This window comes from Paramisgurnus dabryanus, chromosome 1, assembly GCF_030506205.2.
Source record: "Paramisgurnus dabryanus chromosome 1, PD_genome_1.1, whole genome shotgun sequence".
NCBI lineage: Eukaryota > Metazoa > Chordata > Actinopteri > Cypriniformes > Cobitidae > Paramisgurnus > Paramisgurnus dabryanus.
Genome location: NC_133337.1, coordinates 20,183,042 through 20,197,273, shown reverse-complemented (window position 1 = coordinate 20,197,273; position 14,232 = coordinate 20,183,042). Strand labels below are relative to the sequence as shown.

At 39.3% G+C, this 14,232-nt stretch overlaps 1 pseudogene; it reads left to right on the top strand.

Annotated features, from left to right (window-relative positions):
- The first annotated feature begins 218 nt into the window (after nt 1-218).
- On the top strand, nt 219-13,868 carry LOC141282202 (uncharacterized; annotated as a pseudogene).
- The last annotated feature ends 364 nt before the right edge of the window (nt 13,869-14,232 follow it).

Sequence of the window (14,232 nt, the reverse complement as noted above, 5' to 3'; positions counted from 1 at the left end):
GAGGGTGGCATGCCTGCTAGAGAAGGTGGCTTCTTGTGAGACCTTGCTTCTCCTGTCATCTTTTTCCTTCTGTCAATGCCAATTAAGGAGAGCTAAGGCACTTCATGAGTCATTTTCTGTCAGGTAGGAAGCCATTGCTCTTTTTGTAGCAATGTTCAGACGGAGCACTGTTTTTTCTCTCTGTGCTTCTGTGCATTTGGTTTCATTTACATTTAACGATGAGCAAAACCTGCATCTTGAAAGCACCGAGCGGGATAGAGGTGTCAAAGCATCCCACTTCTCATTTCTACCTCAGCTGGTATTGTAATTACAAATTCCAGGTGGGTGACACTGCTATGGTTATTTGGTTTTAGGCAGAGCATTTGCCCCATCAAGCAGGATCTTTATTTCTTTTTCTGATCTAGTTCTTAAATGATGCACACTATACATACTACTAAAAAAACATACTAAGTAAAAGGACTGGCTGTTGCAAAAGGCATTTGGCCGTTTAAGAGATCTTTTGACGGCATCTGAAATTGGCAATTGGTTGTACAAAGTGATACCTGATTGCACTGAATCTATTGGACCGTTCTCACACATTAAGTAAGAGAGACATTGAATGTTAGTTACCAATGTTTCATTGGTAAAGCGATTCTTTGAAATACAGGGAAATAGCTTACGTGATTTATGAAAGATGAGTGCATTAGTTTAATGATTTTTCATGAATTACTGAGCAACACCAAAAAGTCTAATGAAAAAAAAACCAGGGAAATATAAGACAAGAAATGAAAATACTCAATAAAAAAAACCTTTAACCTTGGGCCGGTTAAGCACCACATATATCTCGCTTTTCATATTGAATGTAATAAATGTAACAATTTGCTCAAAAGACATATAAAAGTACACTCTAAAAAATGCTGGGTTATTTTCACCCCAGCACTGGGTCAAAAAGAGACAAGCCCAGCCCGCTAAGTTGTAATTTTACCCTTGCTGGGTTGTTTCAACTCAAAATGCTGTTTTTTTTCTAATAATTTTTTGGGTTAACTGTAACCCACCTGCTGGGCTCGTCCATTTTTGACCTAATGCTGGGAAGAAAATAACCCTGCCAAAAGTGAATATGGCTTATGTGCAGGGACGTGTAGGGAGGGGTGGGGAGTGGGGCCTGAGCACCTGCCCATTTACCCCTGGATGACCAAAATGCCTTTTTTGTCAAGGTATTTCTTGTAATTAAATACACTCAAGCCTGCCAAATCTAACTATTAGTAAATGTAATCAAAAATAATTTAGCTGTAACTGTAAATAAAATGAGTCACATGATGACCTATTGACATTTCACTGTACTGTATCTTCCTGAATGATCCCTCGCTCACGCAGACACGTATACAGTATGTGCCATAATTTTTTTTCCTATTACTGGTAAACAGGCTCATACTGATTTTATAATTATCTGATTTATCCTATCCATAATTACTGCTTTTATTATTAAAAATATAGAATTATATTTTAAAAATGACAAAAAAACACAAGCCTTTAAACCTAATAATATCTTAATGTCACAATGCAATATATTATATTATTATTATCACAAAACTGCATACTGTTGAAACACACACACACACAACTCTGTCTATATAGATTTTCTGTCTCACTCTATTGCATGGAAAATAAATACAAATATTTGACTTAAAATGGCCGTTTCTAATATTTTCCACTTTTTATTTGTTTCCATTGAATGCGTGCTCGTCAGTGAGGAATGTTTCCTTTACATACTTTGAGCACCTGACCCTCCCAAGGTCTCTGCGTTGCCCTCCTCAAGTGGAATGTAAACAAGTGTGAATTAGACATATTACTAACCTAACATTACACTAGATGCTCTTTATGTGATGTCAACATTGCACATTTACAAGATAAACAAAAAATTAACCCCTTAAATGGAAAGTTCACCCAAAACTGAAAATTCTGTCATCATTTACTCATCCTCATGTTGCTCTAAACCTGTATGAGTTTTGAATACAAAAGATGATATTTCTATAAATGGCGAAAAGGACCAAGTTGACGGTACCCATTGATTTCTATACTTTTTTTCCTACTCAAAATGCACCAAGTCTTTGCATCAGAAGCTCAACCTATGATACTATGTAGGCAGCTTAAAAGGTTTTAGTTTAATGATTTTGCATTAAACAGGGCATATTTGGTGTGCAAGGGGAGGGCTCTGAGCTTAATATTTATGGATACCACCCGAGAGTGACCAGTGGGGTGGATGCTGCAAAAACAGTCAAGGGACGGCCATATATAGATACCACTTCATGCTGATTTGTTGAATCACATGGCCATGTTCCTCCCGAACACAGTTAAATCAATTTTAAGCTCATTCTTTAATAACATTTCCCACTATTATCACAAGGAAAATAAGATGTGTCTCAGAATTGTAACAATTACTGTCTGTACAGTAGAAAAGGTGTGACAATTGAAACAATAGAAAACTAGAATATTATAGTTCCAAGCATTGCCGGAGGACAGTTTATAACAGTTTGTAATAAGTGTGTAGCAGCAATACGAACCATGGGAATCATACAGTGCTAACAGACCAAACCAAACACAAGAAATGCAGAACAGAATTACAGGCATTCAAATGACATTAGTGATAGAACAGTGGTTAGTTTTAGTCCCAGCCTGTGGGAATAGTAAAGCAGACAGTGATATGTAGCAGTTGGGAGTCATGGCACAGAACAGCTTTGAATTGAAGTGCTAGATGTTGAACCAGATTGAAAATAACAGTGTCATTAACTTTGCAAATATGGATACCTGTTAGAGCACCACATCATCGCAGACACGACACCCACCCATCAGGAGGTAGGCGTCATTCACTTTTTTTCTTTTGTGCTCCAACACAATAAGAAGAAACCCACAGCTGCACAGTGCCAGGTACTGTATGCGCGTTTCCACGTCCATTAATATCATCCGAATGCTCCAGGGATTTGGCCTTTCCTGGTGAAAATAGCTTTTGGAAAATTGCTGGAACTGAATTAATTCATTTGTAGAATAAAGAGTAAATACACATGTAAATGAGTTGAGTCTTCATTAAAGGGCGGACAACAAACAATACGTTTTTCTGTTTATGCAAATATTTTCTTTTTAATTACAGGAGACCATCAGATGTAATGGACAATAACTGCAATAACCAACACAGTAAATCCCTCTCCGCATGAGTACCTAATGAGCTATGAGTCCATTTGGCATAAATAGACAGAACGCATTCGGACTCAAACTAATTGCATTTTGTCCTGATAAGAGCCTAATTCAACAAATGCTTTGCTGCCGTGTGGAGGCTAAACCCGGAACGACGCTTGCGTTCAATAAATATGTCATTAGCGCTCCATTCTTGCTTATCGTGGTCGAGGCCTTGTCTTGTGTGACGGGGGCAGCGCGTACGTCTTGTGCTAAGGCTTTCTCGCGATTATTTTCCCAACGGTGCATCACAGCACAGTCAAAACTGCTGCTATTGATACTGCGTGTTATCTTGCGGCCCCAGTCCCGCCAACAGCCCGCAAACACAAGCAGGCAGCAAAAGAAAGCATTGACTAAAAAGCCTCAGGGCCGTTGTTATTTCCATGGCAACCGCTGTTCGAGTCACATATAATGCATGAAAAGACGTGTTGGTTAAATGTGAAGGACAGTGACATGCACCTACACATATTTACCTGGATGGGTAGAAGTGGAGGAGACAGAGACATCTAGTCGAAGAAATGCAAGTCTAAACATAACAAATTCAAAAACAGTTAGTAAAGAAAATGTTGCACAATCCACGGTGCATATGTATATGTTTATTTTTTTCCAATTACCTTATTAAATGTACATTCATTATAAACATATTTCTCTTAAAGAGCACCTATTTCATTTCTGAAAAACAATGTTATTTTGTGTTTTTGGTAAAATACGATGTGTTAGAGTGGTTTATGGTTAAAAAAACACATTATTTTCCACATACCGTACATTTTGGTAGCTTCAGATTTCACTCTCTTCCTGAAACACACGGATTTGAAAAGCTCTGTGTTCCTGAATGGCCAGCTAATCTGTACATTGTGATTGGAATACCTCTGAACTCAGCCGGAAATGTGATGCTCCTTACCATGTTTGAAAGATTCAGTTGCTAACAGGAATTAACTTACAGGCTCTGAAATGGGTGGAATTATGATAATGTCGGTTTTGTCTACATCACCAATCCCAGGAAGTAAACTGTTGCCTACAATCCGTGTGTTTGTTGTACGATAACTCGCATCATCATTTACTTTGGGGTTTGTACTTTTTGCATATCGTAAACATGTACTAATAAACACATACACACCAAAGGAAATTTAAAAACGTGAATCGGACAATAGGTGCTCTTTAATCTTGTTTTCGTTAAACTTAATTTTTTTACATTTTATTAATCTATATTTAGTTTTTTATTTTCTTATTATTCTATATACTGTTATAGCTTATCGTAAACTATGTGAAGTAATTTCAACAATATAACATGAGCAATTCCATGCAAATCTCAACCTTACAATGAAAAGAAATTACCAAATGATTAAACTATACACATTCATAACAGAGAAATGTCTAGCATATATCTCATGATATTTCGTACATAGTTTACAAATTCATATGAACGCGTATTAAGTTAATCGTGCAAAAACATACGATTATCATAAAATAAACAATAACAAAACCCCACCACTAACCCCAATGTCACAGGGGAAAAGGCAAATCGAACAAAAATTTAAGAATGTGGTCGTTTGAATTAATGCGAAATTAGCCACCTCATAAAACACGTACAAATTGGCATGAGATAGCACTGAAATGTAACATCCATAATGTTGTTTCTTCCTCTTAAATGAGCGCATGGATAAATAAATATTATTTGTTTTTTTTGAAGACCCATCCCTTCAGACCCATTTGCTGGCTATTATTGTGTCTGGCTTGTAAATTTGTAAATCCTATAAAGTCTATTACCGTATTTTTCGGTCTATAAGTCGCTTTTTTCATAACTAGGCTGGTGCTGGGTTTTACAGTCAGGTGCACCTTGTAAGTCAGTATTAATTAATTTTGACATTTATGAGGCAAGAGACAAGATGCTTGGATTTTGTGAAATAATTTTCTAAATCAACGCGACGTATAGTCCACTGTGACTTTTATATGTTATTTTGTCTTAATGATGCTTTTTGAATGATGCGGCTTATACTCCGGTGCGGTAGTCCGGAAAGTACGGTATTTAAACCAGAAGTATAGACTGATTATTTCTGATGTCTGAACTCAGTATATTGGTAATAAATACATTTTCTGAGAAATTATATTTACATTTTTGACTGAAAACCTGAACCTTTGATGTTGTGCATGGTTGTCTGGCCAGTGCTAAGTGGTTGCTAGGGTATTATGTATTGCACCAATATTTTGGGTCATTCCGCAGATGCTAAGTCTGCTGAGAAACGCCGATCCTTGACAAGCTAGATCGTTTAAGCTATCATTCATTTCCATAACCCAAGAACTACGAGACAAGCTATTCATGTTTAATATCTCTTTTCAAATCCCTAACCCAGAGACGGAGCAAAAGTAATAGCAAAGCTTGTCTAAGCAAGTGCCACTTATGGTAAAGACTCTCATGAAAAAAACAAATGACAAAGCCCTTTCCATTCAATTAACCATAATAATATCCACAGATTTCCTGCTGTATTGAAATGGAAGACGCAGCGAGACCCGGCCTCCATTACAAACAGACAGCTCATAGTATAGAGGCACTGAGAGCGTTTACACGCTGAGTTACAGTCCACTCCTGAGAGACAATCCACTTTCACCAGTGGACAAACATTATCCTCAGCGCTGTCAGTCAAACTGGAACCCAAAACCTGCTGCCGAATGTTAACTGAGGCATGCTATCTCTTTACTGTAGTGTTTGGACAAGGTTTGTTGTAAAGATAAAAGTTATGACAGCACACCCAGCGTGCAAAATCTGACACCCTGATATTTAGAAATGTCAGAGCTTCTGTTTAGCATTCTCAGGCCAGAAACAGATAAACCTAAATACTTGGCTAACATTGCATGAGTCTCCCTGTTGTATTACTCAATTTTCATGTTACTTTGGCAGTAACAGGTAAGAGTTACCTTTAAAAGCCCTTGCCATTAAGTCTTATTGGTAATTTTGAGAAGATTTAACTGTATCCTATTTTGTGTCCTAGGTTGTTTAGTGTAAACTGAGTGCTCGTAGTTAATTTGCAACCTTAATTTGCAACAAAAATCTTTGTTAAAGGTTGTTGTTTTTGCATCTAAAAAAATAATCCTTTACATTCAGATATCAAATGAACTGCAGAAAACACATTTGAATGGCACATCAATTTTATTTATTGTAATTGCCTTTTGGCGGAAGTCCCATAGATTCAGCAAAATTAGATCAAACACTTTTATTTACATTTTGTCACAATGTAATCACTTCCAGCGTTATTTTCCGATAGTGAGAAAGGCACAGCGTGACTTATGTTACAATGGAGGAAAGTTTTCAGATCTCTCCATCGAAAAGTTTCCATCCACATCTGCTAATTAAATTTCTCAAGCCTGGAGAAGAGCTTATGTATGCATTGAGTTACGCTAGCCATTCAAGTGAAAGGAAGACGCTAATGAAAGAGATGAAAACAAGAAACGATGACATTTGCTTACTGACTGATGTGGCTGGCCCATTTCCATATTAATATATAAATATGCAAATGCAGAGCTTGAAGTCAGTAATTAGTTGTAAGAAATATGAATTTGTTAATAAACATTGTTTATGCAGTGCATCTCTCCGTGTTCATTTCTTAGCTCAGGTTACAGAGAACACGCAAGCTGCTCTGCATAGTCCTGATGATGAAGATGCTTTTTACATTTATTTTCACGTGAGTAATGAGTATAAACACTGCATGACAACCCAAAAAGCACACTGTAAAAATGTTGGGTTATTTTTAACCCAGCTCTGGGTCAAAAAGAGATGAACCCAACACGTTGGTTGTGATTTAATCTATGTTGGGTTGTTTTAACCTATTGTTGGGTCAAATATAAAAATGTATTCGCCCCTTTTTGCCTCAATTCTGGATTAAAAATTACCCAGTTTAAGAGTGCATAAACATGATCTGTCATGTGCCTATCCATGCATAAAAGGACAGGGTGAGGATTATTAGATTTCTTGGGTAGGTTAGGAGTTATGCAAATTAAAGTGTGATGTTTTATCGGACCATTTCTTCACCACAAAAACTTTAACTTACAATGACAAAAATATAGTAAAATTATTGGTTTATTTCATGTTTAACATCCAAGAAATAACCAGAAAAAAGTTTGCAGTTTAAACCACAAGGCATAAAACACACGTATGCAGAAAAAAACTATTCAATGAATAGTAAACTGTGCTTACGGCCAAACCTCTCGCAGTCTGATCTCTAAAATGAAACTTCACATGAGTCATAAACAAAAAAAATCTAATAAGACAAAGCTTTTTTTTTTTTAATCCACCTTGAAATCGTAAGTACACATGCATTTTGTACAAAGTAGTGTTGAAGCAAAAGGATATTATTATGATAACATTATGGCAAGCAAGCATTAAGAATATGCCCAATTATTCCCTTACAATTATGCTAATTATCATACTTAGTGCAAATTGTGGTTCACAGTCTGAAATACATAATCAGTGGATTCGGGGTAATCATGTAAATTGTGAACAATTAAAATGGTTTGGACTTCAAGCATATTAGCATGGTCATAACACCACAATGCCAGAACCTTCAAGTTATTTCTCATTAGCATCTTGCTGGTCAGTCACGTGCAGTATTTGTTTAAGAAGTTCAGTAGCTTTTCAGGTATTTACAAACAGTTCTATATTTATCACGAAACAAATTGAGATTTTGTAGTTTTTCTGAGTTTACAAAAGAATAATGATCAGTATCCGCTGTAAGATGAAACGTGCCCGGCAGACAAATTCGTTGCAAAAGTACTAGAAGTGCCACAGGAAAGGTTTGGTTCCTGTGTAGCTATAAACTATAAAGCATTTTCTATAAAGCCTTGATAAATCAACACAGAAATTTTCAACAGAAAGGATATCATCCAGGACAAATGAATATCTTCTAAAATGTCAGTTGTGGCTTGAGCACTATGCCAAACTTTAGCAGAGTCTTTGATAGATAGCTTTGACAAACAGAAAAGAAAGAGCGTTCCAAGCCTCGACATAATCAATAAATGTATTCATAGTCAAAGCTGACAAATGATTATAATACTGCACAGGATGGATTTATGATAAAGTACATAAATGCATTATGGAATAAGCGGCTCGGTAAGAAGAAGATCGAGGCTGAATCATCAGGTTTTTCTACTTTGTAAAGCTTTGGCTCCCAGTACCGAGTTAAAGACTGACTCAGCACCAGAGCTGGGTTAATAGATTTGCACTCTCTTCTTTAAACTACAAGCCCTGAATGAGATTTTCTACCTGTACAAGCTAAAATGTTTTAGAGAACTGAATCCATTTTTCATCTAAGTGGAGCTCAGGTTAAAGTCGATGGTCTGTTGTTTTTCCACTGATTTGAGAATTGAGCGTGACATGAATGTAAAGAGACTCAGTTACTACATTACCTGTCTAAACAAAACCACACATTGTCTTTTACAATTACAATCTTCGAGAAATACTGCATACAGTGCCAGTGTGGTGGTCCCACAGCTGGTCTAAACTAACACTTTTGTTTATGTTTCTGTAATAGTTAATCTAGCAGTGTGAGCCTTTTAGTCACAGTAATATTTCTAATGCTAAAAAATTATTGTTACTTTCTACAAATTTACTTTGTTTTGTTTTTATTCAGATGCTCAATTACAGTTATTTACTTGCAGATCTTAATAGATAAATAATGGTTGAATGTTGGGTTTGATTTATTTCTCACTTCTGAGAAAAGATTAATGTGCCACCACCAATTTGGGTATAAAATATGAATTCAATTCAACATTCTGTTCAAACGTCAATAACTCTCTGATACGTAAAAAGTCCATATTAAAACACTTAATGATGCTTAACGGCCTTTGAGACAAATAAACAAGTGCTTGTAAAGGAAAACATGTTCTTACCTCAACTATCTATCAATGCGTGCACTTAAAGTAGGGTGACCATACGTTCCATTCTTCCCGGACGCATCCTGTCCAGGATTTCGGTGCGTCTTCCGGAAGTCGTATTTGTTGACCGCATACGCCATTCAGTTAAAAACATAAGATATACAATCATAGTTTCATTCTTACCTTAAAATGTAACGGTTGCTTTTCTGTAATAATAATAATAATCCTCTATGACGTATGCGGTCGACAAATACGTCTTCGGGAAGACGAACACAAAATCCTGGACGGGATGCGTCCGGGAAGAATGGCACGTATGGTCACCCTAACTTAAAGGGGTGGTTCAATGTTTTTTTCATGCATTCTCATTTATTAACACAGTTATAGAGTTGTCTCCTCATGCTAAACGTAGGCAAAGTGTCAAAAAAAGCAATCGGGCGTGTTACAGAGTATTTCTGTGCTGAATGCACTTCGCCAGGGTTCGTAAAAGTTTTTTTCGATTATGAGTCCAGCTGACGTTTCAGGGGTTTCTATACGTATCATTTCTTTTTATGGGCATTCCCCTGGAAAACCCCACCCTGTCAATCAGCGGGGGCAACACTAGAACTTACAAACATCACATAACGCGATAGCTGTGTTTAATTTCAAAACTCAACAATGGCACGAAAGAAGAAGTGGATGTAAGGAGAAGAAAGCCAGCCTTATGGAAACAATGGATATAGTTTATTATCCAGGGTAGCAGCGGAGTTTTGCGTGTGTGTTTGATGCGCTGGATTTCATTGAAAAGTCCCAACTGGGTCATGAGTTGCATGCGGTAAGACAGACTTCTGTCTTATGTTAGAAATAGGAGCGTGCATATTATATAAATGACACAAAAATGTATCATAAGTTTAACGGTGTTGTATAGTGTTGCATGACTCGTACTCATTCCTCCCACGGTAGTAACTTCTCCTCCTTCATTTTTTAGTACGTTATCGGAAAGAATCTGTAAAGCTAATCTTTCTTTTATAATCTGATTAAACTAAAGACTCTTCGGAGATATAAAGGATGTAATACTACTCTATAGGTACTCCAGATTAACATCAGTAATGCAGAAACAGCGTGTGTTATGTGTGTTAGCATGGGTTAACATTTAGCCTAGCCCCATTCATTCCTATGGCTCCAAACAGTGATGAATTTAGAAGACACCAAACACTTCATGTTTTTCCTATTTAAAGACTCTTACATGAGTAGTTACACGAGTAAGTATGGTGGCACAAAATAAAACGTGCCGATTTTTCAAGGGGATAAAAAATGAGAACTATATTGTATGGCGGAAGAGAACTTAGTTTGCAGCACTTAGACAGCAGTAATATTGAAAGAAGCAAGAGGGGCAGTAGTCAGGGGTGATGATGTTACTACGTGCCGTAAATATGGAAAACATGGAAGTGTTTTGTGGCTTCTAAATTCTTCCCTGTTTGGATCCATAGAAATGAATAGGGCTAGGCTAAATGCTAACACATTCACGGCACGCTGTACAAAGATTAAGTGCACGCATTGAAAAAAAGATAGGTATGTATTAATTCCCCACACTCAGGTGAGTGTGCCTCATCGCGGTGCAGGGGTGTACCCAGGGAAACGCGAAGTACATCTGCAATCCCTGGGGCCAATAGGTGCACGTGAAACCCCTGGGTTAATCACCCATAGGTGGATAACTATGATTACGAAAACCTCAGTGAAAAGGTCTCAACCTGCTAGAGGACTAACTCAGGGCGGGAAGAGGCGTGTAAATAGTTTTGATGTCACTTCTGGGGGAGGACAACCTATGATGTCTCAGCGACCGAAGCTTTTGTCCCCCAAATACCGTACTAACATTGCAACATAGAATGTTAGAACTCTTTTCTAAGTTGGAAGAATTCATCAAGTAGCTGCAGAAATGAAGAGACTGAAGATAGAAATTGTTGGGTTAAGTGAAACGAGGTGGCTTGGAAGCGGTAAAACAACCCTGCAGAGTGGAGAAACCATCATTTACTCTGGCCTCCCAGAAGATCACCCAACACATGTAAGAGGAGTAGGAATCATCATGTCAAAGATAAGTGCACGGAGTCTGAAGGAATGGGAACCCATCTCAGAGAGAATCATCATGGCGAGGTTTACATCCCGCTGTCAAGACACAACCATCATACAGGCATATGCCCCTACCAATGATGCAAGTGAAGCAGATAAGGAATTGTTCTATGAACAACTGCAAGCAACCATGGGCAAACGCAAGAAGAGGGACACCACCATCCTCATGGGTGATATGAATGCTAAAGTGGGATCAGCAGATATTGGTAATGAGAGAGTGATGGGGAGGCATGGTGTTGGAACCATGAACCACAACGGAGAGCTCTTTGTCGACTTCTGTGCCATGAATGACCTGGTAATAGGCGGCACCTTGTTTCCACATAAAGAGAGCCACAAAGTGACCTGGCGATCACCTGATGGATCTGTTGAGAACCAGATAGACCACATAGCCATTTCTAGAAGATGGCGTGGAACCCTTCAAGACTGCAGAATAAAGAGAAGCGCTGATGTTGGCTCCATCAGACCACCATCTACTCTTGGCCACCTGCAGGATACGCCTCGCAGCCTGTAGGAAGAAAATATGGAAGACAACAAAGTTTAATGTAGAGAAGCTGAAAAACCCGGAAACAAAACAAGAGTTCTTACTCACCTTGGCAAACCGCTATGATGCTCTACGTTACAACTCAGATGAAGAAGAGGAGAAAGGTGATGATGAAGGAATTGAAACGGAATGGTCTATCATCAAAAAAGCATACACAAGTACATGTGAAGATGTTCTGGGAAATATTAAGAGAGAGAAGAAGGAGTGGATGAGTCAAGACACATGGGAGAAAGTGAAGGAAAGACGCAGCCTGAAAGCAAATATAGACAACAGCAGAACCAGAAATCAGAAGGCTAATGCCATGAAGCTGTACAATGAAGCAGATCGGAAAGTGAAGAGAAACTGTAGGAGAGACAAAAGGAAGTGGATCTTGAGTTTGGCCACCGAGGCGGAGGAGGCCGCTTCAAAGCATGACATGAAAACCCTTTACAAAATTACAAAAACCTTGGGTGGCAGAAGGAGACAAATAAACAAGCCGGTAAAAGACAAAGAGGGCAAATTGCTTGCAACAAAGGAACAACAAATGGAACGCTGGAGAGAACACTTCAAAGAGATCCTCAACCGTTTACCGCCATCAGATCCACCGGAAATTGAACCTCAAACGGAAATGCTTGACATACAAATCGAACCACCAAGCAAGGCAGAGATTCATAAAGCTATTAGATCACTCAAGAACGGTAAAGCTGCAGGACCTAATGGGATACCCCCAGAAGCTTGGAAAGAGGCAGGCAGTCTGTCTGTTGAAGCCCTCCACCCTCTCCTAAATAGAAAATGGCAAGAAGAAAAGATACCGATAGATTGGAGGAAAGGTACCATCATAAAATTACCAAAGAAAGGAGATCTGAGCCAGTGTAAGAACTGGCGTGGCATAACGCTCCTCTCAGTTGCCAGCAAGGTACTCTGCAAAATAATCCTTAACCGGATAACAAACGCCATGGAACCCAAATTTAGAGACAACCAAGCAGGCTTCCGCCCAAACAGATCATGTAGTGACCAGATTGCAACCCTGAGAATTATAGTGGAACAATCTACAGAGCTTAACTCGCAATTGTATGCTATTTTTGTTGACTATGAGAAAGCTTTCGATTCAGTCGACAGGACCATACTGTGGAAAATCCTGGCCCACTACGGAATCCACATAAAGATTATCAACATGATTAAAGTTTTCTATACTAACTTTCAAGCACAAGTATCCCATGAAGGAGACTTGACAGAGCCCTTCAACTTGTCCACTGGAGTGCGACAGGGGTGCCTCCTAAGCCCGCTGCTGTTCATAACCGCACTCGACTGGGTGATGAGGGAGACCACTAAAGAAGGAAGGACAGGGATACAGTGGACATTGAGGGACATGTTAGATGACCTAGATTTCGCAGATGATCTCGCCCTCCTGAGCCATAGCATCAGCCAAATGAAAGAGAAAATGCAGAAATTAGAGCGCATCTCGAGTCAAGTGGGGCTGGTAATAAATGCAACAAAAACAAAAGAGATGAGGGTCAAAACAACTGGGAAGGCCAAACCTGTGTGCTGCAGAGGAATAGAGCTGGAGACAGTGAAGGAATTTACGTACCTGGGGAGTGTCATTAGCAATGATGGAGGGGCAACCAAGGATGTCGAGGCTCGAATAGGAAAAGCAAAGGCTGCCTTTGCCCAGCTAAAACCAGTCTGGAGGGCCAGGAGCATCTCCCTCAAAACCAAGCTGCGAATACTTGAATCAAGTGTGAAATCCATCCTGCTATACGGATGTGAAACATGGGGCCTGACACAACTTAATATCAAGAAACTCCAAACTTTCATTAACTCAAGACTACGCTTCATCCTTGGAATCTGGTGGCCCAGGAAGATTAGTAAACAAGACCTACTGGAGAAAGTAGGCCAGGAACCAGTGGAAATCAGCATCAGAAGAAGAAAGTGGCGATGGATAGGCCACACTTTAAGGAAGCCGCCTGCATCCATTACGAGAGCCGCTCTGGAGTGGAACCCTCAAGGGAAGAGAAGGAGGGGAAGACCGCGGCTGTCTTGGAGGAGAGGGGTCATCAAAGACCTGACTAGAGCCAACACCTCATGGCAGGAGGTGAAGAAGACCACACATGACCGGAAACGGTGGAGACACTTCACAGAGGCCCTATGCTCCCGAAGGGGCGAAGAGGATTAAATGAAAAATGAAAAAATGTATTAATTCATCTAAGTTGAGGTAAGAACATTGTAAAATATTGAAAAACGTCTCGGTTACGGATGTAACCCTCGTTCCCTGAAGGAGGGAACGGAGACGTCACGTCGTGACCGACGAATTGGGAACTCGCTTAGAGAGACCAATCTGCTTCGAATACTACTAAAACGCCAATGAACTTGGCATTGAGATATTTGCATAATGCTGGCGCCGCCCCGCCAGGTGCGTATATAAGCAGCAGGTGCAAATAGGGAAATTAGCTTCTTATTCGCTGAGAAAGCCGGAAAGTGTGACCGGCCGTAACAGCAGGTGGCAGCACCTGTGGCGACGGGACGTGACGTCTCCGTTC